Source organism: Phyllobates terribilis, unplaced genomic scaffold (assembly GCF_046119375.1).
Source record: "Phyllobates terribilis strain yellow unplaced genomic scaffold, ASM4611937v1 Scaffold_764__1_contigs__length_703092, whole genome shotgun sequence".
Taxonomy (NCBI): domain Eukaryota; kingdom Metazoa; phylum Chordata; class Amphibia; order Anura; family Dendrobatidae; genus Phyllobates; species Phyllobates terribilis.
This window is the reverse complement of record NW_027363524.1, coordinates 523,875-550,367: the sequence shown is the minus strand read 5'-3', so window position 1 is coordinate 550,367 and position 26,493 is coordinate 523,875. Positions and strand designations below refer to the sequence as shown.

The 26,493-nt window shown below is 43.4% G+C and overlaps 1 long non-coding RNA gene across 1 annotated transcript in view; it reads left to right on the top strand.

The window, feature by feature from the left end:
- The window catches only part of LOC141239065 (uncharacterized), a 56,519-nt gene extending 53,294 nt beyond the window's left edge, over positions 1 to 3,225 (top strand). Inside the window, exon 3 of the long non-coding RNA XR_012304484.1 lies at positions 2,962 to 3,225. This is a non-coding gene — a long non-coding RNA (uncharacterized lncRNA). The remainder of the gene's footprint in view (positions 1 to 2,961) is intronic.
- The last annotated feature ends 23,268 nt before the right edge of the window (positions 3,226 to 26,493 follow it).

The window sequence follows — 26,493 nt, the reverse complement described above, 5'->3', positions numbered from 1 at the left end:
CCTTTTTAATTTGACTCCTCAAAAACAAAATATTAGCAAACATAATCTTGTGACATGTCAAATTAAAGCTTGTACCTTTCTAAACAGAACGGTGGGAGATCTCTTTATCTTATTTCTAACCCGAGATATGACATATCAAAAATTTATCATTATGCAAGCCCAAAATTCTAACTTTTTCAAAACTTTAGAAATCTATATAAAATTAACTACCTTATTTTGAAATTCACTAAATTAGCACTGAAAAAAAAACAAAGAAAAAAAAAATCCGAAGACATTAGGTAAAAAAAATATTCAGATTTGGATCACTTGACAGAAAATGACCCATATGGGGTATTTCTACATTCAGCTAAAATTGTGGGACAATTTTTTTTGTGCCATTTTTGCCCAGTGTGAAAGTGTAAAATCTGGGGCTAAAACAAAATTTTGGTGGTAAAAATTTAATTATTTTTCTTCACTGCCCAATGGTATGTGGAGTCGGTAAGCCAAACCTTCGACTCCTCAATTTCCATGACACCGACTCCACCTTCGACTCCACGACTCCGGCTCTGACACCCTCATACATGGCTCATGTTTAAGTGATAAATTTACGGTATAAATTTCCCTTCAGAGCTTTGCACTGTGCCTCAAAAGTAGTTTTGGACCACATATAGGGTATCTGCGTACTCAGGAGAAATTGCACAACACATTTTGGGGTCCATTCTCTCCTGCTATCCTTGTAAAAATGAAAAAACTTGCGGTTAAAGCAATATTTTTGTGAGAAAAATATATATATTTTTTTTAATTTTCACAGATCAGTGTTGAAAAATTCAGTGAAGTACCTGGGGGTTCAAGGTGCTCAACACACATCTAGATAAATTCCTTAAGGGGTCTAGTTAACAAAATGGGGTCTCTTGTGGTGGGTTTCCACTCTGTAGGCACATCAGGGGCTCTCCAAATGTGACATGATGTCCTCCAATGATTTCAGCACATTTTGCATTTCAAAAGTTAAATAGCACTCCTTCCGTTCTGAGCCCTGCTGTGCGCCCACACAGTAGTTTTCCCCCATCTATGTTGTACTCTTGGGAAATTTTACAGTGTTTGGGGTCCATTTTCTCCTGTTACCCTTGTGAAAATAAAAACATTTGGGTCTAAAGTAAATTTTTTGTGAAAATAGTTAAATGTTAATTTTTTCCTTCCACATTCCTTTAGTTCCTGTGAAACAACTGAAGGAAGGGTTAATATACTTGAATGTGGTTTTGAGCACCTTGAGGGGTGCAGTTTTTAGAATGGTGTCACTTTTAGGTATTTTCTGTCATATAGACCTCTCAAAGTCACTTCAAATCTGATGTGGTCCCTAAAAATGAGAAATCGCTGGTCAACTTTTAACTTTTCTAACTTTCAAACAGAAAAAAAATATGTTTTAAAAATGATGCAGATGTAAAGTAGACATGTGGGAAATGTTATTTATTAAATGTTTTGTGTGACATATCGCTCTGATTTAAAGGTATAAAAATTACAATTTTAAAAATTGCAAAATTTTCGCCAGTTTTCAGATTTTTTTCTCTCAAATAAATACAAGTCATATCGAAGAAATTTTAACATTATTATAAAGCAGAATATGTCATGAAAAAAAGAATCTGAGAATCAGTGGGATCCGTTGAAGCGTTCCAAGGTTATTACCTCATAAAGTGACAATGGTCAGAATTGAAAAAAATGGCCTGGTTAGGAAGGTGAAAACAGGTTCTGGGTGAAGGGAATAAAAAATAATTTACAATATTTTTTTAAACCTTTTTACTTAATCTCTCTATGGGACTTTCGCAGCTCTGATCACCATAATAAAGATTCTAAAGCATAGCAATGCACAAGCATTGCAGTGATTTATAAACTGTCAGTGCTAGTTAGATCATGCACTGCTCTTGATCTAATTGGCTTGCTAGCACTCGTGACCCAGATGTCATCATGACAACGTCGAGTCACCATGGCAATGATCGGCCCCTGCCTTGTAAATGCCGCGATCGATATTGATCGCAGTGTGTAGGGGGTTAAACTGCCCTTCAGTGAGAGCTGGGTGTCAGCTGTCAGAATCGCTGAACACCCGGCGGTGTTCGTGCTCCCACAGAGTCTGTGCGTGACAAATCTGGAAGTACTTACCAACCTGGACTTATGGATACATCGAAGGTCGTGAAGGGGTTAAAGTAAAGTCTGTTAAATGGAAGCTGTGACATAAGTGCTCAGCGCAGAGCATGGGATAATTGTGAACTTAGCCTTAAAAGCAAAATGTTATCTACTGCAAAATGGTACCAAGAAAAGCTGCCACTCAACTCACAAAAAACAAGTTTTCACTCAGTTTCATCATCATGCAGTTGAAATATACAGATTTCACTCTGCAACACCAATTGCATTCTGATTTCTGGAGAACACCTGTGCAGTCCAACCGCAACTGAGAGGGTGTAATTTCCAAAATGGCTTCACTTGCAGCAGGTTTCTGCTGTTTTGGCAACCTCGAGGCTTCTCAAATGTTACATGGCAGTCTCAAAGCATTTTTGCCAAAATTCTGCATCAGAAGTCAAGTAGCCCTCCTTTTCTTCCGAGCCCTATGGTTATGGTGTGCCCAAACAGTAGTTTCCGGCCACACATCGGGTGCCGGCATATGCAGGAGAAATTGCACAACAAATTTTGGGCTCCAATTTCTATACTTGAAAGGTTAACAAACTTTTGAATGTGGTTTTTAATACCTTGAAGGGTGCCGTTATTAAAATGTGGTCTTGATTGTGGGGTTTCAGAAATATAGGCCCCTCAGTCACTTCAGAACCGAAGTGATCCATTCTAAAAAAAAAAAAAAAAAAGATTTGGAAATGTTATTGAAAAAATGCTGCTGAACATTTAAACATGTTAAGAAAAGGGATGTCAGAAATGTTGCTGACGTAAAGTAGACATGTAGTAAATGTTAGTAACTATATTTCGCATTTTGCTTGCTGGCAGGTATGAGCTTGTAAGGAGAGTCAGCGAGAGGCTGAAAGGGAAGCCTAAACCCATCTACGTGTTTGAGGAGAAGTACCCCGACTACTATTTTACTGATGGTAAGGTGTATATTTGTGTGTGTTTTGTTGTACACGTTTGTACGTATGTTTTCCTATGAAGTGCTGCATCGGGGAGTAATGTTTAGGGCTCACTCACACTGGCGTAAAACACGGCCTTGAGCTATCCAATATTTTATCGAATAGCACTCAACCCAATATTATACTAAGGGGCAGTACATAGCACCGACTATTTTCTCATGCCAATTCAGTATGAAAAAACAATTGCAGCCTGCACAGGTATGCAGCGATTGGGTTTATGAAAATGTTTTCAAATTCAATGACTGTTTTAATAAATTTAACCATCACATATGGATAATGCACAAAATGCGCATGAAATTACCTACAAGTGAGATGAACAAGGAAAATTTTTACTGTAGGCAAAAATGCAAACAATATTATAATTTAAATTTATTGAACATTCATTCTGCAACTTTATTGCAAATTAATTCTTATTCCTTTTCTTTTTCTCTTCAGTTCTCCTCTCCATGTTAATGTGGAGTGGTGGCAGGAGAACTTTAGTGGAATTAACTAAACATTCCGCAACTATGTTCTTGAATCCCAGATTGCAAAGATGTTCTTATTGACCCACTGTTTTGGCTCCAGTAATGAGTCCTATCCCGGCTGTGCCATTCTCACAAAAGCATTGGTACTTCACGCATCCTTCTTGCTGCTTAAGGAGCAATGAGAGAACTTTCAGATCACCACATATTGACCTTCCTTGATCCTTGTAATTAAAGCGGTTGTCCACTACTTTCACATTGATACCCTATCTTTAGGATAGGGCATGAATGTATGATCGGCTGGGGTCCTGAACGCGGCACCCCCGTCGATCAGCTGATATCGGTGCCTTTCGGAAGTCCTTACCTGCGGTGCTTGGCAGTCAAGTTGTAGTGGCTGGCGCTTGTTACTGCTCATCCACCTCCCATTCAATTGAATGTGCAGTACCCCCCGGCGGCCACTACAGATGGACAGCCAAGCACTGCAGGTAAGGACTTTCGGCTGGGACCGATAACAGCTGGTCGGCGAGGGTTCCCCGGCCGATCATACATGGATGCCCTTTCCTACGGGCATCAATGTGAAAGTAGTGGACAACTTCTTTAAGTTTCTTTAGAATAAAGTCAAAATTCTCATAGCATTTCTTCAAGTGCATAGAATGCTCTACAGGCACTAAAGCATACTTGCTGCCATTGTGCAGTAGCACAGCTTTCATACTTTTTCATGAATCAATAAAGAATCTCCACTTGCTCACATTGTACTCAATGTTACATTTTTCCATCAGCCTAGGAATATCACTGCAATACACTAGAGCACCGTCTTGAGTAAAGTATGGAAGGAATTCCTTTTCTCTGCTTCTGTACCAAGAATTAACAGTTAACAGGAATAGTGGGTTCTTTTCCTTTAGTCTAGAGCCTAAAAGTTGTGCAGAATATTTAGGAAGTCCTTGACTAAATCATTTTATTCAAAGTGTGAAGAAAAAGCTGTGGCTCATTGGGACTAGTATGAAACCTTCGTCAGAATCCTGCTCTTCATGTTCTGAATCAGGTGTATCTGCAAGTGTATCCAGAGATGAAAGGACAGGTATTCCTGGACCGTGAATCACAGGGCAAATCACTATGATTTCACTATGATTTCGCTACGAGTCAATGGGTGTGTGTGAAATATCGGACTGCACTCGGACTTAATCTGAGTGCAGTGTGATGTATGCGCACAGAGACAATGGAGAAGATTGAGAAATTAAGTTCTCCGTCTTCTCCACACCTGTGCTGAGATTCTCTCATGTGAGAGAATGGGATCACACTAACATGACACCCAGATCAAAATGACAGAGTGTGAGCCGAGTGTCCTTAGCATAATCAGCCCGATTCTCTCGCATGAGAGAACTTACAACAGTACAATAAACCTCATTTCAAGGCAGAAACATTACTGTGTCCAACAGTTATTACATATATCAAACTGAAATAGCTGTTGCAAAAACACCAATTTTTATAAAACATTAAGCTTAAGATTAATAGGGGTGCCCAAACTTTTTCATATAACTGTAAGAGGGATTTAGAGCCCCTTTAACTTAATGTGGGTCACTTTTGGAGAAAAACTCCATAAAATGTTTTTAAAAAAGTATGTTGCTGCATCTGTAATGACTTGATAGATAATAATGTCATTATTTATCCCACACAATGAAAACAACAAAAAAGACAGTGTAAATTGAGTGTCTCCGTAATCATATTGAACCAAAATAATAGCATGAACATTATACTGCATGGTGAACACAATAAACATTAAGAACAATTGCACATTTATTCTTTGTTTTGTTCATCCTTGCTAACAAAATTGATTAAAAATGAGAAAATACCCCAAAATACTAGTAAAAAATACATACAGCACACTGGCTCGGTGTTTAGTACTGCAGCCTTGCAGCGCTGGGGTCCTGGGTTCAGATCCCACCAAGGAGTTTGTATGTTCTCCCCGTGTTTGCGTGGGTTTCCTCCGGGTTCTCCAGTTTCCTCCTATGCTCTAAAGACATACTGATAGGGAATGTAGATTGTGAACCCTGATGGGCACAGTGATGATAATGTATGTAAAACACTGTGGAATATGTTAGCGCTATATAAAAATAAAGATTATTATTATCCTATTCGGCAAATACACTGTGTTCCAAATTATTGTGCAAATAATATTTTCTCAGATTTTCCCAAATTACCTATATGAATTGCAGTCATTGTAATTTTCCAGTCAAATAACTATTAGGGTATGTGCACACGATGCAGAAATGCTCAGGATTTTTTCCTGAGCGTTTCTGCATCTCTCTGGCAGGAAAAAACGCATGCGGATTGTACATGCGGTTTCCTGCCAGGGACATGCGGAAATGAAGCGTTCTTCACATGCATTTCCGCATGCGGGTTGACAAGCGCTTCCCAAGAGATTTTAGCATCACTTGGAAAGTGCTTGTCAACTTCACACTATATAAATCCATGCAACCGGCATGGATTTATATAGTGTGTGAATGTCAAAAAATAAAAAATAAATCTATACTTTACCCTCTGATGGCCCCCGGTGTCCTGCTTCATCGGTCCCGGCTGCCGGCAGTGAAGACTTTAGGACCTTCCGACGTCAGCGTCACGTGAACCGTCACATGACACTGACGTCAGCGAAGGTCCTTCATTCAACCGCGAAGTGCCCGGGAAGCCAGCAGGACGCAGCGCGGGCCGTCAGAAGGTGAGAATATATATATTTTTTATTTTATTCTTTTTTTTTTAATGGTACCTGGGTCTGGATGAGAGTCCTCTCATCCACACCCGGGTACCATCCGCACATTAGACCGCATGAAAAGCGCATCAACATATACAGTGATGCGGATTCCATGCGGTCTAATGCAAGTCAATGGCGGCAAAAGAGCAGCGTTTCCGCAAAATTAATTGACAGCACATGCGGATTTCCATTGGGGAACATTGCTGCCCTTCTACCATGCGTTTTTCATGCGTTTCCGCGGCGTTTACGCAACTGCAAAAACGCCGCGGAAACGCATGAAAAATGCATCGTGTGAACTCAGCCTTAGAGTACAATTGAAAGGTTTTTGTACAAACTGCCTATGATAACAGTATAGTTTTAAAAAATAAAAAACTCAACTGCACTCAAAATGCATGTTCCAAATTATTATGCACAGCAGAGTTTTCAAACTTTTCATTTTAATAAAGAACAAAAAAATGGTCATTTTTGAAATTATAAGCATTAGCAGGTTATTACAAACTGAAATAAAACAGTTTTCAACTCAAAACTTTATTCTAGGTGATGTTACATTTGCTCATAGGACCCCTTGTTCGCAAGGAGCTTCTGAACTCTCTCGTCCATTGAATTTGTCAGGTTTTGGATGGTTTCTGCTTCCAATTGTTTTGCATGAGGACAGAATACCCTCCCAGAGCTGTTACTTAGATGTGAACTGCCTCCCGCCATCATAGACACTCCTTTTGATGATGCTCCAGAGGCTCTCAATGGGGTTGAGGTCTGGGGAGCATGGGTGCCACACCATAAGTTTGTCCCCTTTTATGCCCATAGCAGCCAGAGATGCAGATGTGTTATGTGCAGCATGAGACGGGGCATTATCATGCATGAAAATGATGTTCCTGCGGAATGCACGGTTCTTCTTCTTGAACCATGGAAGGAAGTGCTGTTTGAGAAACTCAACATACATTATGGAGTTTATCTTTACCCCTTCAGGGATCCTAAAAGGGGCCGACAATCTCTCTCCCCATGATTCCAGCCCAAAACATTACTCCACCTCCTCCTTGTTAGCGCCGTAGCCGTGTTTGCATGGGGTGTCCATCAACCAGCCATCCTCCACTCCATCCATCTGGACCATCGAGATCATTCAATGCATGATAATGCCCCGTCTCATGCTGCACATAACACATCTGCATCTCTGGCTGCTATAAGCTTTGAGTGCAGTTTGAGTTTTTTATTTTTTTAAAACTATACTGTTATCATAGGCAGTTTGTACAAAAACCTTTCAATTGTACTCTAATAGTTATTTGACTGGAAAATTACAATGACTGCAATTCATATAGGTAATTTGGGAAAATCTGAGAAAATATTATTTGCATAATAATTTGGAACACAGTGTATTAAGCCGGTGACCAAATAAAGATAATAAAAAAATGACATTGTCCAGCAGAATAGATATAACATGTCTGCTATACGGAACAATACACAATGGTGTCAATTAAATCTACAGTTCATTATGCTAAAAAATCCCTTAGGCTATGTTCACGCATTTTTGCAGCGTTTTTTATGCTTTTTTTAGTGCAAATTTTCAGCTTTTTTTTTACAGTACCAGCAAAGTCTATGAGATTTCAGAAATCCCATGCACACACCTTGTTTTTTTTCCTGACTGTTTTGTCAAAGAAATGCGTTTTTGCAAAATGTAGCATGTCACTTCTTTCAGCGTTTTTGCCGCGTTTTTTACTTAGTTGAAAGAAATGGGTAGAGCAAAAAACGCAAGTATCAGGTTTTGCTTCGTTTTTTGGTGCCAAAACCTCATGACTTTGAGTCAATTATTTTTTTATGCACTAAACTTTATCAGCATGCAGAAGAAACAAATGTACACTGACAAAAACGCCACAGAAAATGCTGTCAAAAACTCAGCAAAACCTGCTTTTTTTTACTTGCTTCTTTACTGCCAATAGAGCAGGTTTTTCCTGCAGAAAGAAACACATCAAAACGCATCTAGTGAACATAGCCTTGCACAGCTCTGTAGACTAAAATATATATAAGATATGACTCTCAGAATATGAAGGCACAGAAAATATTTTTTTTATCTAATTGTATGTTTCTCTATGTTAGCATTGGGGACACAGGATCATGATTGTACCTCCTTCCACTAGGAGGCTTGACCACAGGTGAAAAAATTAAGTGCGATATCTGCCTGGTGGCGTATACCCTATCTTAGGCATCATTCCCACGTTGGTATCTCCAGTACGTGTGGTGCCAGTTTTCACACGTACTGGAGGTACTTACACATCTAGAACCATTCAAATGAATGGGTCTTTGCACATGTCAGTGTGTTTTCACGGACCATGTGTCCGTGGGCAAAACACACTGACATGTCCGTTTTTTACATGCAGCACGGGCCGCAAAATGTCCCACACCTGTGCACATTGATGACACACTGATGGCATCCTTGTGTCATCAGTGTGACACTTACCCGCGCCTAGGAATCAGTGGTACAGTTCCCGCTGTTCCCAAGCGCTGGGTGTTGAAGGCACGTCTCATCATAGTCCCCTGGTTGGGGAGCGATCAGCGCTAGCAACAGACAATGTTGAGAGTAATATTCTGCTCCCGCTGACTCCAAGTGTAAAAATAAGAATAAAATAAAAAAATCCTTATACTCACCTGTCTGAAGATTAAATAAGTGTGCCACCCTGTAATCCATCTGACTGACATTTCTTCATCAGTGTGATCGGCGCCGTGAGGCGGCCGCACACGCTGAGGAGCTGAGTAGAATGATTCGCTACAGCGAGCGGGCCCCTGAACTGCGCTGAGCTCACTGAGCTGTGTCCTGTCACTCAATGATCTGCATGTATAGCTTCATGTGTAATTGTGAGCAGCGACTGTTTAAGTAGGCACAGAAGCGGGATTGTTGCACTGACTATGGCGTCATCGCTGCTCACCATCTTTGTGGAGTCCTCAAAGTCTTGGAGAACTGCACATCTGTCAGACATCCATGCCTACTCTTCAGTTATTATGTGTGGAGGCTAACCAGAATAACGATGGGAGTGTTGGAGCTGGTACTCAACCACTAGTCTCTGCTGCTCACAAAGCCTTGCCAGCAAGTGCAGTACGGAGTTCCAGCAAGTGGGCACATTGCAAACCAGTCAATGAGCTGGCACTTCCATGCACTGCTGCAGAACTGCCAGAGAGGTGGCAGCTATATATGACTTGCATAAACGGGCGCTGACGCGGTTTACCTTGACCAGAAGCTCTGGCAAATCTGGGTATGTTTTCAGAAACCGCTGAACTACCACGTTGAGCATGTGTGCCAAGCATGGTACATGTGTGAGCTTGCCAAGCTTCACACCTGCCACCAAGTTGTGCACATTATCACATACGACCGTGCCTGTTTGACGGTTCAGCTTCAAAAACCACAGATCTGTCTGGTCTGTTATTCCTTTAAGTAACTCTGCCGCAGTGTGCGGTTTGTTTCCTAGACAAACTAGCTTCAGCAGAGGCTGTTGCTGTTTTGCAGAGGCAGTGCTACAGAGCTTCCTGCTGATATGTGGATGATGTGCTCTGAGATAGCACATCAGAGGTGGAGGATGAGAAGGAGTAGGAGGGGATGCAGGAACTGGTGTAGAAGGTGGAGGAAACCCTGAGAGAAGTAGGGCCAGCAATCCTCGGGATTGGGAGCACATGCGCCGTGCCAAGGTGTGACTTGGCCCCAGCCTTCACAATGTTCACCCAGTAGGCTGTTACGAAAATATAGCATCCCTGGCCACAAGCGCATGTCCACATGTCGGTCATTAAGTGGACAATGTTAGTAAGTACGTTGGTAAGGGCGCAGTTGATGTTCCTGTACACATGCTGATGCAAGGCGGGGACGCCAAATTGAAAGAAAAATTGGCGGCTGGGAACCAAGGAACGACCACCGCCATAAATTGGCGTAAATCCTCCGTGTCTGCCAGCCGAAATGGCAACACTAGAAACTTTCATTTTCGTTCCAAGCACTGAGGTAGGGACAGCTAAACGCTAGGCTGGGAGAAAGATTTGGAAGTGCCTGTTTATTATAAGTCACAAAGTGCAAAGATAGGTCAGTGTTTTGGACAGGGGATTGGGAATCGCCTAGCATAAGGGAAGAGGCAGAGGTGTCACCCAGGTGTCGGCCCACCGAGTCAGGTGCTTAGATGACATGTGCCTGATCATGCTGGTGGTGGTTACATTTTTAGTGGTTAGGCCCCTGCTGATCTTTGCATGTCATAGGTTGCAAATGGCCATTTTGTTTGTCTTAGAACTCTTTAAAAAGAGTCCCAGACTGGGGAACACCTAAGTCTTTGACGGAGAAATTCAGAAGTGTCGGTGTTCTGCGGAACAGTTGCCCGCCTTCTCCCTCTGGTCACCCCACTGCCTCTTCCTGTCTGTTTCAATGTTGCCAATCTCTCTCCCTCAGCGTTGCTGGCCTCGCTGTGCATGCCAGCTTCCTAGGTAAGGATGATGACTTTGTCATCCACCACCTCGACTTCCAGCATTGCACCTTGGTTCTCTTAATATCGTGACTTAACAACAAGACTTAACAGCTACTGTGTCTCATCATCATCTTCCTACTTATCCCAAATCCAGGGTCATTTTTTGTGGCCATGACTGCTGTAAGGTAAGTGCATCACTAAACAGCATGTCCCTCTTGGAACATGCAGGTTGAGAGGCCACAATCAAGAAATCATGTTGTAAAGAGCTTCTCAGTGTGTCTGTGCAATGGTGTCAGTGTGCCGGGCACCGCCTGTCCTTTTATAATGCCTAATGGTGTTAGATGGCTAGCCAATCACAGTAATGCCACAACCAAGATCGCTACAGCATTACAGTGACTCACAGGCAATCCCCGCATGCTTATTGGCTGTGCAACAGGCGGAGGTAACGGTCCTGCTGCTGGGTTGTTGCCCTCCTATGGCTCCCTCCACATCTCCTGGTATCTGCTCCATGCTCTGGACACTGTGCTGACACACACAGCTACCCTTCTTGCCACAGCTCACACTGATGTGCCATCCTGGATGAACTTCACTACCTGAGCAACTTCTGTGGGTTGTACTGTAGACACCACCTAATGCTACTGTACATCTAGGGGTGAGAAAAATGAAAAAAGTGACCAAAACAACAGCCAAAAAGGATGAGAACAGAGAAATGGTCTGTGGTCACCACCTGCAGAACCACTCCTTTATAGGGGGTATCTTGCTAATTGCTTATCATTTCCACCAGTTGTCTGCTCCATTTGCACAACAGCAGGAAAAATTGATTCACAATCGGTGTGGCTTCATAACTGGACAGGTAGATTTCACAGAAGTGTTATTGACTTGGAGTTACATTGTGTTGTTTAAGTGTTCCCTTTATTTTTTTGAGCAGTGTATATAGGAGGCTATGTGGGGGCTCATACTGTATATAGGAGGCTATGTGGGGGCTCATACTGTATATAGGAGGCTATGCAGGGCTCATGCTGTATATAGGGGACTATGTAGGGATCATACTAAATATAGAGGGTTGTGTGGGTGCTTATGTGGTATATAGAGGGGCTATGTAGATGCTTATACTTTATATAGTGGGGCTATGTGGGGGTTCATATTGTTTATGAGGCTGTGTGGGGCTCATACTGAATAAAGTGGGTTATGTTTGTGCTTGTACTGTATATAAAGGGGCTATGTGAGTGCTCATACTGTATACAGAGGGGCTATATGGGGGCTCATACTGTATTCAAGAGGCCGTGTGGAGGCTCATGTGGGATGTAGGGGGTTTTCCGCATACTTAATTCTGCTCAATATTAAGGGAGAATATTAATATAATTATAATTAATATGTTAATATTAATATTGAGCATAATTAATTCCAGCCTATTGGTTTGGCCATCAAGATCAGTCACAGTCTCTCATGTGGACCCTCAGGAAAATTAAATGCCCACCCCTGATATATGCCATCACATCTTATCCTGTATATGCCGTCTGATGTCGGTAGCCACAGTATATGATATACCAGTGACATATTGTTCCATATACTGGACGTGCACAGACATCCTGTTATATAGAGGATAAAATGTGGCTGGTGTAATATATGATGTCTGTAATCATAGGATAATATGTGACTATTGTATATTATACCGTGTGATGGCTGTAGCCACATTATGACATATACCAGTCACATATTATTCTCCTGTATGTAATATATTATGTGTAGCTAAATGGAGAATGAGCCTGCACCACCTTCTAAGCGCATAATGACCGCACCTGAATCTTAACGGCAAATTCACATCGCATAAACCTGCGGTGCCAGCTTTAAAATGCAGAAACAATAGTCCAATAGAGAGAAGATGATGAAAAGCTACACTCACCGTTTATGTAAAAATAAGAGTCCTTTATTTCATATTCAAATAAAATGAATGGAAAGCAGGGAGTGCGGGGAGGAGGTGGAGGACAGCTGTTTCACGCTCTGACTAGCGCTTCTGCGGGTCCATGTGACACAGCTGTCCTCCACCTCCTCCCCGCACTCCCTGCTTTCCATTCATTTTATCGGAATATGAAATAAAGGACTCTTATTTTTACATAAACGGCGAGTGCAGCTTTTCATCATCTTCTCTCTATTGGAATATATTATGTGTACTGACATCAGGTTGCATATACTAAATAAGATGTGGCTGGTATAATATCTGATGTTCTGTACTCTTAGTATAATATATACCATCAGATACTATACTCTATCACATCTGATATTTGTATATCATCATATTAGTACACCATCATATTATATCATATACCAGTCACATATTATCCTGTGCACTGTATGTGGTATATTGTGGCTGGTGCATGATATACGGACTACAGAGGTTATATTCAGGATAAAATGCAGCTGGTAGAATATCTCATATTCTATGCCTTTATATACAATCACATATTATCCTGTATGTGACATGGGGTGTCAGTATATCATACACCAGACACATATTCTCCTGTATACTGGATGAGCATCAGATGTTACATACAGCATAAGGGTTCATGCAGACGTCTGTGGATATCAGTCCGATCACGGACCACAATGCACGGACTGGCCACGGGTCTACCAACCAGAACAGAAATATATGAAGCTGGAACTTTGACCAGTCCGTGCATTGTGGTTCGTGATCCACATTTGTCTGCATGAGCCCTAATATGTGATATTTCACTCTATGACCATTTTTCATGTTCTAGAGTTCAGGCGTGCATTGATATCTTGTCCAAGTGAGTAAGTTTGAAAAAAACACAAAAAGCTATTCAGAGTTACCGCTTTGCAGAATCATGGATTACAATGGTCAGGTGTAACACTACTATACTTATGACCACCTTTAGGGCTCATGCACACAACTGTTTAAATGAAACGAGCGCTGTCTGTGGTTTTGAAGGCTAGCACTCATTCCCATGTTGGCAGCACGCATGATTTGCCACAGAAAATCGGATGGCGGTTGACCATTCTAGTCTATGCGTCTGTGAAAAAAATGGGACCGGACTCAGATTATCCAGACTAACATACTGGTGAAGGTGTAGAAACTTTAGTTTTCTCTCCACCTCTGAGAAAATCAGATCCCACTCTGATTAGCAAAATTGGAGCATTTTTCTCCCCAGCCTCACACTGAGTACATGCTGATGTTTAACAGCTAAGATAACTAGTTATATTGATCCTTTATCACTGACCTCTGTTCACCTACATGATTGCACTGGTACAGACAGCAACATTTATCTGTAATTGCATAGCTGAATCCCAATAACCTTGTTACCTCTAATTTATGAAGAAGTCATGTAAATATGATACCGATGGGCTGCGACTCATGGGCCACTGTTGTGTGCTGGTTGTGTTGTATGCTTTACATTGTGAAAATCGATAGCACAATTTTACCAGAGATGCCTACATATTTACATAGAACTGTAATTCAAGTGACACACAATAGAAGTTCAACCGAACAAAATGTGGGATGAAGTAGATGTCTATGATGTCTATAATACATGAGTAATATTATGTGGCATACAGTGTGCAAAGTACAAAGCTGTCTTACCTATAAGCAGGTTACATTGTCGGTGATGAACACACTACTCCATAGCTGAGCCGTGCAGACAGATACAGTGATAACCGAGGTACGGGAGTACCCCGGTATGGAGGAAGGACCTGCTGAAGAATATACTAAACAATCCTCTCACTGAGAAGAGACAAACATAAGTGACATGAGCACCAATGGGAAATCTGGAACTGTGTGCTTCACTTGTGGTACCTATAAGGCTATGTTCACACATGGCATTTTTTAAGAGTTTTTTTATGCTGTATTTTACAGTACCAGCAAAGTCTGTAAGATTCCAGAAATCTCGTGCACACACCTTGTTTTTTGTTTGATCAGTATATTGTGCTTTGCATGTTTTTTTTTTTGAGAACAGAGCATGTCACTACTTTCAGCGTTTTTTCAGCATTTTTCATCCATTGGAACTAATGGGTGCTGAAAAAACACCTAGTGTGAACATAGCTATCAGGTTTTTCTGCGTTTTTAGTGAAAAAAGCAAGTAGAGCAGTATGTGAAACTCATTTATTTTTGTGGTTTTACCATCTTGTCTTGGTCACCTGAGATGGCAGTTTGGATTGTACAGTTTAATTAAATTAGTGATGCGTAAACATTGGCTCAGCTAGGTGTAAGATTGAACTATTCCTGTGGCCCATGTAAATTTTCACAGTATACGTGTGAAATTGAATAATGCCTGAGCAATTCATTGACAGATCATAATGTGAAAATAAATAGTATCATACAAACTCAATGCACTGCCAGTGTTTTAGTTAAACTATTCTTAAACAATTCACCTCCCCCACTTTTACATTTGAAATTATGGTTAACCCCTTAAGGACCAAGCCACTTTGTAGGTTAATGACCAGGCCTTATTTTTTTAAATCTGACCACTGTCACTTTATGAGTTAATGACTCTAGAACTCTTCAACGGATCCCACTTATTCTGAGATTGTTTTTTCGTGACATATTGTACTTCATGATAGTTGTAAAATTTATTAGATATGACTTGCGTTCATTTGTGAAAAAATGGAAATTTTCAAATTTAGAATTGTTATACCGTTAAATCAGAGCGATATGTCACACAAAATAGTTAATAAATAACATTTCCCACATGTCTACTTTACATCAGCACAATTTTGGAACCAAAATTTTTTTCGTTATAAAGTTATAAGGGTTAAAAGTTGACCAGCGATTTCTCATTTTTCCAACAAAATTTATAAAACCAATTTTTAGGGACCACATCACATTTGAAGTGATTTTGAGGGGCGTTTATGACAGAAAATACCCAAAAGTGACACCATTCTAAAAACTGCACCCCTCATGGAGCTCAAAACCACAATCAAGAAGTTTATTAACCCTTCAGGTGCTTCACAGGAACTAAAGCAATGAGGAAGAAAAAAATTAACACTTAACTTTTTCTCACAAAAAATTGAATTTAGACCCAATTTTTTTTATTTTCACAAGGGTAACAGATAAAAATGGACCCCAAAATGTATTGTGTCATTTCTCCTGAGCACACTGATACCCCATATGTGAGGGAAAACCTCTGTTTGGGCACACGGCAGGGCTTGGAGGGGACGAAGTGCCATTTGACTTTTTGAATTCAAAATTTGCTGGAATAATTAGTCGACACCATGTCGCATTTGGAGAGGTCCTGATGTGCCAAAACCGTGGAAAACCCCCACATGTGACCCCATTTTGGAAACTAGACCCCTCAATAAACTTATCTAGATGTGTGGTGAGCACTTTGAACTCCCAGGTGCTTCACAGAAGTTTGTAACGTAAAGCCGTGAAAATAAAAAATCTAATTTTTTCCATCAACAAAAATGTTTAGCCCCAAATTTTTTATTTTCACAAGGGTAACAGAAGAAAATGGACCTCTCATTTTGTTGTGCAATTTCTTCTGAGTTTGCCAATACCCTACATGTAATTAGGTCCAATATTTTTATTTTCACAAGCATACCAGGAGAAAATTGACTGAAAAAGTTGTGCAATTTCTCCCGAGTACGCTGATACCCCATATGTGGGGGAAAATCACTGTTTGGGCACACCACAAGGCTCGGAATGGAAGGAGCACCGTTTGACTTTTTGATCGCAAAATTGGCTGGAATTGAGAGCAGACCCCATGTCACATTTTGGAGAGCCCCTAATGCGCCTAAACAGTGGAAACCCCCCACAAGTGACCCCATTTTGGAGACTACACCGCTCAAGGAACTTATCTAAATGTGTGGTGAGCACTTTGAACCCCCAGGTGCTTCACAGAACTTTATGACATAGAGCCATGAAAATGAAAAGATCATTTTTTTTCCACCAACAAAAATGTTTAGCCCCAAATTTTTTATTTTCACAAGGGTAACAGAAGAAAATGGACCTCTCATTTTGTTGTGCAATTTCTTCTGAGTTTGCCAATACCCTACATGTAATTAGGAACTAATTTTGAGGCATAGTGCAAAGGTCAGAATGGAAGGAGCATTATATTGTAGTGCAGATTTTACTGTTATGGTTTGCAGGTGCCATCACCCACTGGGAGATTCCTTGAGGTGCCATAACAGCAGAATTACCCGTAAGTGACCCCATTTTACAAACTATGATCATATTGACACCACAGATGTCACAGAATTTTATACCATTGGGCAGTGATCAAAAAATAATTACATTTTTATCGCAAAAGTTTTGCTTTAGCCCCAGATTTTACATTTTAATGGATAAAACTGGCACCAAAGTGTGTACCACAATTTCTTCTGAACTTGGCAATACCCCCCCATATGTGGCTGTACAGTACTGCTTAGCCACACGGCGACACTCGGGAGGGACGGAACGCTATCTGCCTGCTGGAGTGTAGATTTTCCTAGAATAGTTTGCGGACTCAATATACAGAGCCCCTAAATGCTAGAAGAGCAGAATCCCCCCCTCAGGTGACCCTATTTTGGAAATTATACCCCTGCCAAACATGTGGATGCTAACTGTGGTTTAGGCACACACTGGAGCTCAGAAGTGGGGGGGGGGATTAGAATTTCAGAGTGCAGAATTTGCTGAATTTCTTTTGGGGGCAATTTCACTTTTCCAGATCCTTTGTGCTACCAGTGACGTGGAAGCCCCCTGTGTTTCCATTTATAGATGGATTTTTTGTGGATTGAGTTGAAGCTTTTATTGGGAACATTTTACATAACATTTGGGATCACATTTATCCTGCGCTCTATGCTGGGCAATTGCTTTGGGGCTTCCATCCTAATCTCTGAGTGACGTGATTCAAATAACACCCCTGCAGGGATCCATTCACTCTAACGAGGTAGCAGAGTTACTCTGGACTCTGTCTGGCCTCTGTTCAGCGTTGTCCTTCTTTTCAGAGGTGCCCAAAACTGTGGCCGACCGCGTTTTCATGCACGCATAAAGACAGACGCCGCCGGATCACAGGTCAGACGGAGTACACAGTGCCTCCATCTGCCTCATTATAGGGAATCTTCCTTGGGGACAGTCGTGTGAAGGCTTGTTTTTTGCGGAATGAGTTGATGTTTTTATTTGTACCATTTTCGGGCACATGACATTTTTTGATCGCTTCCTATTCCAAATTTTAAGGAGGGAGAATGAACAAAAACCGGCAATTCAGGAATTGTTTTTTTTTTATGCTGTTCTGCGTGTGGTAAAATTGATCAGGCAGCTTCATTTTTCAGGTTGGTGCGATTACATGGGTACCACATTTATAGCTTTTTTTATGTTTTGGCGCTTTTACACAATAAAACCTTTTATAAAAAATTTTTTTTTTTTTGCATCGCTTTATTCTGAGAGCTATAACTTTTTCATTTTTCAGATGATGGAGCTGTATGGCAGCTTGTTATTTGCGGGACAAGATGACATTTTCACCAACATTGTATTATATTCGTTTTTTTATCTCGTTTTATTCCACTTTTTTTCCAATGGTATGATGATAAAGCATTGTTTGCCTCTTTGTTTTTTTTTTTTTTTTTTTTCGGCGTTCACTGAAGGGGTTAACTAGTGTGACACTTTTATAGGTTGGGTCGTTCTGGAAGTGGCGATACCAAATATTTGTATTTCATTTATTTATTTATTTTTTACTTAAAAATGTGTATTTATTAGTGTAATATTTTTATTATTATTATTTTGTAATATTTTTTTTACTTTTTTACTTTGTATCTTTATGGGACTTTCACTTTTTTTCCTTTGATCACAGGTACAATGTATTGCAGTGCACTAGATTGTAATGCATTATACCTATAGTGAAAGCTACTGAGACCATACTGTGGGCATGGTCTCAGCAGCTTTCTGTAGCAAAATCCTGAACAAACCTTCCTGACAAGAGATCAGGCTTTGCTGCAGAAAAAAAAACGCACTGTGTGAGCATAGCCTAATGTTGATGTCTTCTTATATGGTAGGAGGGCCTGACAGCAACTTCTAACTTTGCAAACCCCCCTCTCTCCCCCCAAAAGCTACACCAACTACGGGTTATCCCTCCAATAGCTATGAGGACCCTCATTGAATTCTAATCCAATCAGCCAAGCTAGAAACAGAGATTTCACTTTTTTTGGCCTTTTTTTAGTACAAAAATGTCAAAGTGTTATTGCTTAATAAACTAGATATATTGGGTCAGCCTTATATTGGGAACACAGGTATTCTTGTTGTACCATCAGCTGTAATATCTCCTTACAGAAAATGTAGTAACAGTTTTTGGCCTGAACCTCTATGTGTGGTGAAGGGATGTTACCCACTTGGGAGCGTCGAAGGCAAACAGGAAGCGTTTTCATTTAAATGTCCATAGCGGTTTATTTACTTCATAAACCGGTCAAAAGCAAAATGCAAACAAAAAGCCTTTAGTGTAGGCAAAAACAAAGAAAACAGTACTTTAAGAAAAGTCTCTAGTAAACCGGTCCTGTGGTCACACAGGCTGGATAGCATCCAGTACACAGCTCAGTCGGGAAACAACCACACACAGGAGGCCTTCTCCCTCCAGATACACAGACAATGTGCCAAACAACAGCCTCCATTATATAGGCTGTTGACCACACCTAGAGGTGAGGTATGTCGGTAGCTAGACCCGTCCAACTCTCATAGCTACCAATAACCCGGTCCCAGGTGCACCAAATAATCTTCTTAGTGCTTACGTGCACTAGAGAAACACTCCGGGCTGCATCACGTAGGGCAGCCATCTCTATGACACATACCTCCCATCGACTATGCGACCATTAGCCACCTTTCAGTGGATAGTAAATTTTGTCCAGTGTAACAACATCATGAAAAGTGACAAAATGTGCCATCCACACACACGGGAGGGCATCCCAATAAAAGAATGCTTCACATGTGAATCATCCTTTTTGTTATATGCCATAAAATATCTATGTGGACTGATTTATAAATGATAACAGATTTATTAAGTACCTAACACATAAGGGACTGCATATCCTGCAAAAGTTGCAAAAAAAAAGAATAGATGCAATTTTCATATAGTCCGTCGCCAGCACGTTTTCCCATACTGTGCTGCCTATAGACTCCCGGTAAAAAGGTCTTTCAGCTCTATGCCATTTCCATCAAGCTAATTACACCATTGCTCAATTTAGATTTCAGGTATTGGAACACATTCACAACACAACGCTTAGACGAGTTGGTAATTATCAACAGGATTTAAAGCGAAAGGAAGCATTATAGATCCATCGGTTACAAACTCTTCACCCTAAGGGTCTTATGGGGAGTATCACATTTCCAGTTTTATACACAAATTTTTTCCCATCGCTTATAAATTGATTACTATATGGGTTTACTCACATCCCTCTTTCTACAGAATGGCTAGGACACAGATCATCCATATTATTGGTATATTCCTTTCCTTATAACAGTTTCTATTCCTCATTATCTTTTTTCCTTATTTCCCCTTTCTTTACAATATGGGCCTTTTTATCTTTCAACTTATAATCTTTCTCCTCTATCCTCTCTTTTTTTATTTCTCTGTTTAATGCATCCATATATTCCTCTCCCTTCCTCTTCTACCTCTAAAAGTCATATTCTCGATACGAACACCACTTTCCAATCTGTGACATACTCCTTATGCATGCACCACCCAAATACTTGGCAGAGGAATACTATCTATATGTAAGACACCTTAGGACTCCCATACACCCTGTACCCATGTGTATTTTACAAATAATCTCAGTATACATAATGCACATGTGCAGTTACTACCTCTCGTCATCCAAAACACGTCCCTTTATATCCGCCCAATATCACACGCTGATGTTAATCACATCCTATACAGGTGTATACAAATAGACCACAGAGGACATAGTAGAACTCCATAAATAGTAACTATGGCCACCTTTATCCAGCATTAACTTCACAATTTCTTGCCTGTGTTCTACTGTAAAAAGAAAGCCATTTTTGAAAGCAAACCATAAGAAATCCCATTTACAGTTTGCAAAAAGTCATGTAGGTGCCACAGCTAGCATATGTAAGAAGGTGCTCTGGGCAGATGAGATCAAAGTAGAAAATGTTGGGCTAAATTCAAATCACTGCGAGGTGGAAAACTAACACTACACATCACCCTGTAAACACCATCCCCACAATCAAACATGATGGTGGCAGCATTATGATGTGGAGTGGAAAGAGGCTTTTTTTCAGCAGGGAGAGAAGATGGATGGAGTTAAATACAGAACAATCCTGGAGGAAAACCTGTTTCAAGGTGAAAAACACTTGATACTGAGGCGTAGGTTCACTTTCCAGCAGGACAACGATCCTAAACATACTGCCAGACTTACAATGGTATGGTTTAGATCTAAGCATATTCTTGTGTGTGAATGGCCCAGTCAAAGTCCAGACCTACATCCCATTGAGAATCTAAGGCAAGATGTGAAAATTTCTGTTCACAAACACTCTCCATCCAATCTCACTGAGCTAGAGCTAGTAAGGAAGGAAAGAGGGGGAAGAGCTCACCACTCTGTGTAGTCACTATATCCCGGTTGTAGACTGTGTGGAGGGTGCCTGATACTGCTAGTAGAGCACAGCCAATGGCAGGAGAATTGAAAGAGTGCGGCACTTCCAACTAACGATTTAGTAAAATGGAAATTTTATTGAAATAACATTAAAACTTTGGAATCCAAATCACATGTTAAATTCCTGATGCGTTTCCAGACTACGGCCACTGTGCACCAGAAACGCATCGGACTTTTAACATGTGATTTGGGTTGCAAAGTTTTTCAATAAAGTTCCCATTTTAGTAAATCGCTGGATGGAAGTGCCGCACACCTTTTTGTTCTCCTTCCATGAGCTAGAGCTAGTTTGCAAAGAATGGGCAAACATAGTCTCTAAATGTTCAATGCTGGTAGAGAACTACCCCAAACGACTTGTAACAGTAATTGCATCCTACAAAGTATTGACTCAGGGGGGCTGAATACAAATGTCATTTCTGGGGCAGCTGCGAGCTGCTATTTTTAACCTAGGAAGGCAAACATGTTCAGCCACTATCCCCATGATTAGCAACCAGCAGCACTTTGGATGCAGCATATTTTTGCTGCATCCAAAAAGCTGTGTTATTATGCTGCATATTGTTTTGTCAATACATGCGGATCCACCGCATGTAATGACATTTCAATCAGTCATAATCTGCAGTGGAGAGTAACGTCTCCGCTACAGAAATTGATCTGCTGTGAGTGAGTTTGGGTATGTGCCCATGATCAGGAAATGCTGCAAGTTTGAAGATGCAGCATCAGTTCTGCAGCGGCCAGATGTTACAACATAGTGGATGGAATTTCTGTAAATTCCATGTCCACTATGCATGCATCTGAGGCTGCGGAGCACCCGTGGAAACTGACGTGCTCGTGTCTCTCAGGACCACAGCATGTAAAATTTACTTGCCGAGTCGCTAATCTCTGCAACAGAAATTTAGCAACTTTAATGTATTGAATGCTGTAAATCTGCATCCGTGAACACATGCAGATTTATCTGTGTTCACTAGAACGCAGCATTTTGGACACAAAAAAATATGCTGCGTCCAAAGCGCTGCCATGTCTGGATCGTGGGCACATAGCCTAAAATTAAAAGAAATGACTTGTGCTCCCACATTTTCATAGCCAGTAGAGGGAAAGCCGACTGCTGGGAGCTGATATTAGTAGCCGGGAAAGGGGCCATTAGCCAAAAATGTTCCCTGGCTATTAATAACAGCCCACAGCTATTTGCTTAGCCTTTCAGCAGCAGAAGGGAAGAAAGGGAGACACAGATCCATTACTAGTGGGTAGGCGGAGCCCCACAGGATAGTTCCCCTCAGATTAGAAAAAGTGACGACCGGCCCCTCCAGCTTAGGCTCCTCCTACTCCCATGTTCTTCAGTCTAAAATTTGAGGTCGCAGAGGATAGTCGCTGCCTTTGCAGCTCCTCAGAAGAATTTTTTATTTTACTCCGGAGACCTGGACTCCCCGTGGTCTAGAGGTCTCAGGGGGTCTCGGTGCTGCTGGGACCCCTGACCCTCCCCTGGCAGATCTGTGTACCCCCTAAGGAGGTCCCCGCAGAAGCCTGCCGGCCCCGGGGGATACAGGGCGCTCCCTGGCGGAGACGCACACCGCTTCTGTGGGGTCCCTGCGCGCTCCGCCGTGGGGGGGAGCAAAGGGCCACGGATCCACACATCCCTGGGGGTCCCTGTGGCGCTCAGCTGGGTAAGTGCTCTCTGTGGTCTGAGGGCTTTAGCGGCTGCTGCGGCAGCCGCTGTTACTGTTTCATGTGGTGACTGCTTTTTTTGTCCCTGCAGGAGGATATCTCCGCTGCAGGCGTTTGTGTTATCGGCAGGGGAGCGGGGACAGAGGAGCGCGGGCTCCGTTAGTAGCGGCAGCAGGGGGCGTGGCTTCGCGCCTCTCTGCTGCCTGTCATCATAGCCTCAGACAGGAAGTGCCAGGAAAGCGCGCGCTGGAGCTGACCCAGCTGTGGTAGCAGAATCACACATCCTCGGTTCCTGTACCCATTGTAAGGGGTTATTACCGCCTTATCCGCGACGCTCGCAACTGTGTGGCGGCATGTCGGATCAGGGGGCGCGGACCTCTCTCCCGGCCCGCTTCAGGATCGGTCACGCGTAACTGATACGCCGGGGTCTTCGGCGTCAGGTTCGACACTGGTCGGGGGTCTCAGTGATGTTAAAGTGGAGGCGCTCACTCGCTCCATTGACAGTCTGACCTCCTGGGTCATTGGGTATCAGCTAAGTCCCAACCGACGTCACGAGGCAAGAAGCGCCACAGGCCTGTGGTGGCGCTGTCTCCTCCGCGCAGTGCGTCGGAGGCTACGGAATCACTGACAGACTTTGCTGGTGAGATCTCCGATTCTGATGAAGAGGATCGGCAGGGTCGCTCTGCTTCGCTTTCGGGCCGCGTGGACGCCTTTATTGGAGCTATGCGGGAAGCGTTACAGCTGTCTGAAGAGGCGCCCTGGCAAGTCGGCCCGGCTGTATCAGGAGTCGTGTCGGGCTCGCTCGATGCTGCCAGCGCACGACGAACTTAACGAGGTGGTGGAGAAGGAACGCCTGTGTCCGGATAAACGCTTCCAGGGGATGCGGTGTTTTGATGCCGTGTATCCCTGCTCCACGGAGACGATCGCTAATTGGGTCCCCTCTCCGGAAGTGGACGTGCCATTGTCTCAGCTGAGAAAATCCTCTTTGCTTCCTGTTAAAGGGAAGGCGAGTCTACAGGAACCGCTGGACAGAAGGACGGAGTTAGCGGCGAAGTCCATCTACGAGGCCGCGGGTCATGGATTTCGAGCGGCCTTGGGGGCCATGTGGGCTAGTGAGGCTTCTCTGCGGTGGTTGGCTCAGCTGCGGACGGCGTGGCAAGATGGGACTCCGCTGTCTGAGGTGGAAAGGCTTTTCCAGCTGTTGGAAGAGGCGGCCTGATATGGCAGGGACGCAGTGCTGGATACTACTTCGGTTCTGTCCAGGACTCAATCCTCGGCCGTCACAGTCAGGAGAGCACTGTGGCTTAAACAGTGGACTGGAGATGCAGTATCCAAACAAGGTCTGCTGAGTCTGGCGTACAAGGGCGGTCAGCTTTTTGGTTCGGACCTCATGGAGCTGATTGCTAAGGCCAAGGCCAAGGATTCGGCTTTGCCGCAGCGGAAGGCAGCGGTTTCTACGTCTGGCAAGTCAAGTTCCGGTAGTGGTCATTGGTCCTTTCGGCCCAGGGGACGGTTCGGTCAGCCCTCTTGGAGATCGGGTCGTCCCTCGTCTTCCGGGAAAAAGACCACCCAGAAATCCCGTACTCCCTGGAAACAACATTTCCGTCAGGACAAACGGGAGGTTGACAAAAAGCCCGCTAAGGCGGACTGACGCCAGGAACCCTCTCGAAGGCTCTCGGGTGGGAGGTCGTCTGCTACAATTCGGGTCGATTTGGGCGTCCCACGTATCGGACGCCTGGGTGACGCGGGTTATGTTGGCAGGCTATTTCATAGAGTTTCATTCTCGACCCCCGGACAGGTTTCGTCAGTCATGTATCCCGTCCGAGCCCAAGCTAGCTGCCGCACTGCTGCGGGAGGTCGACTCTCTTCTGCAGCAGGGTGTGGTGGTTCCGGTTCCACCGGAGGACCAGGGAAGGGGGTTTTACTCCAACCTTTTTGTGGTTCCCAAAAAGGAGTACAAGTTTCGCCCCATTCTGGACCTAAAAGAATTGAATGTTCATGTATGGACCCGGAAATTCCGTATGGAGTCTCTTCGCTCTGTTCGTGGCGGCCCTGTCACAGTACGATTTCTTGGTGTCGATCGACATCCTCGACGCCTATTTGCATGTCCCTATCGGCAGGGCTCACCAGCGCTTCCTACGTTTCGCCATAGTTCAGGCCCATTACCAATTTGTGGCCCTACCATTCGGGTTGGCCTCGGTTCCCAGGGTTTTTACAAAGATTCTGGCGCCGCTCATGGCGCTCCTTCGAAGGCAAGGAGTTACGATTCTCCCCTACCTGGACGACCTGTTAATTGTGTCGCCCACAGCGGAGGAGGCGGTGACAGCTCGCGATCTCTCCCTTCAGCACCTGGAGGACTTCGGGTGGCTGGTCAATTGGAAGAAGTCGTCATTGGAGCCGTCGCAGTCAATCCTGTTCTTGGGGATGCATTTCGACACTTTAGGGGCAGTGGTGTCCCTGCCTCCGGACAAACAAGCGAACCTGCGTCACCATGTCCAGGCTATGAGGTCGGCGATGGCGATGTCCCTTCGGAAGTGTATGCGCCTTCTGGGTCTGATGGTGGCGGCAATGAAAGCGGTACCGTTTGCACAATTTCATTCCCGGGGTCTCCAAGATCTTATTCTGACCCGTTGGGATTGATCGCTGGATCGCTGTATCGGTATCTCCCGCAGGGTGCGAGAATCTCTTGGATGGTGTTTACGTCCGGAGGCTTTATCCCTGGGGAAATCCTTCCTCCTCCCACGGATGTCGGTCATTACCACCGATGCCAGCCTGACTGGCTGGGGGGGGTTTGGAACGATCTCTGGGTTCAGGGGGTCTGGTCGTCAGAGGAGTCTTCTCTGCCGATCAACATCCTGGAGTTGAAAGCGATATTTCTCTGCCTCCGACATTGGACGGTCCCTTTGAGCGGTCTGCCGGTCCGGATTCAGACAGACAATGCGACAGCTGTCGCGTATATCAACCATCAGGGCGGGACGAGGAGTTCCAGACTCATGATGGAGGTCTCTCGGATCCTGGTTTGGGCTGAGTCCAGGGTTCCAGCCATTTCCGCGATTCAAATCCCAGGAGTGCTGAATACCATGACGGACTTCCTCAGTCGCGAGCAGGTGGATCCCGGAAAATGGAGTCTTCATCCGGATGTTTTTGCACTGCTGTGCTCCCGTTGGGGGACTTGATGGCATCCAGGCTGAACGCCAGGATTCCGACGTTCATGTCCAGGTACAGGGACCCGGAGGCTGTGGCGGTAGATGCTCTAGTGGCCCCGTGGGACCAGTTCGAACTGATTCCGCCGGTATCCTTACTTCCTCTGGTCATCCGGCGGATCAAACTCGAACGAATTCCGTCAATTTTGGTGGCGCCGGATTGTCCACGGAGGGCGTGGTATTCAACGCTGGTGTCTCTCCTGGCGGCGCCTCTGTTTCCACTGCCTCTTCGCCCGGACCTGTTAACCCAAGGGCCCATTTGTCATCCGGACCTGAAGTCGCTTTGTTTGACGGCGTGGCACTTGAGACCGAGATCTTGAC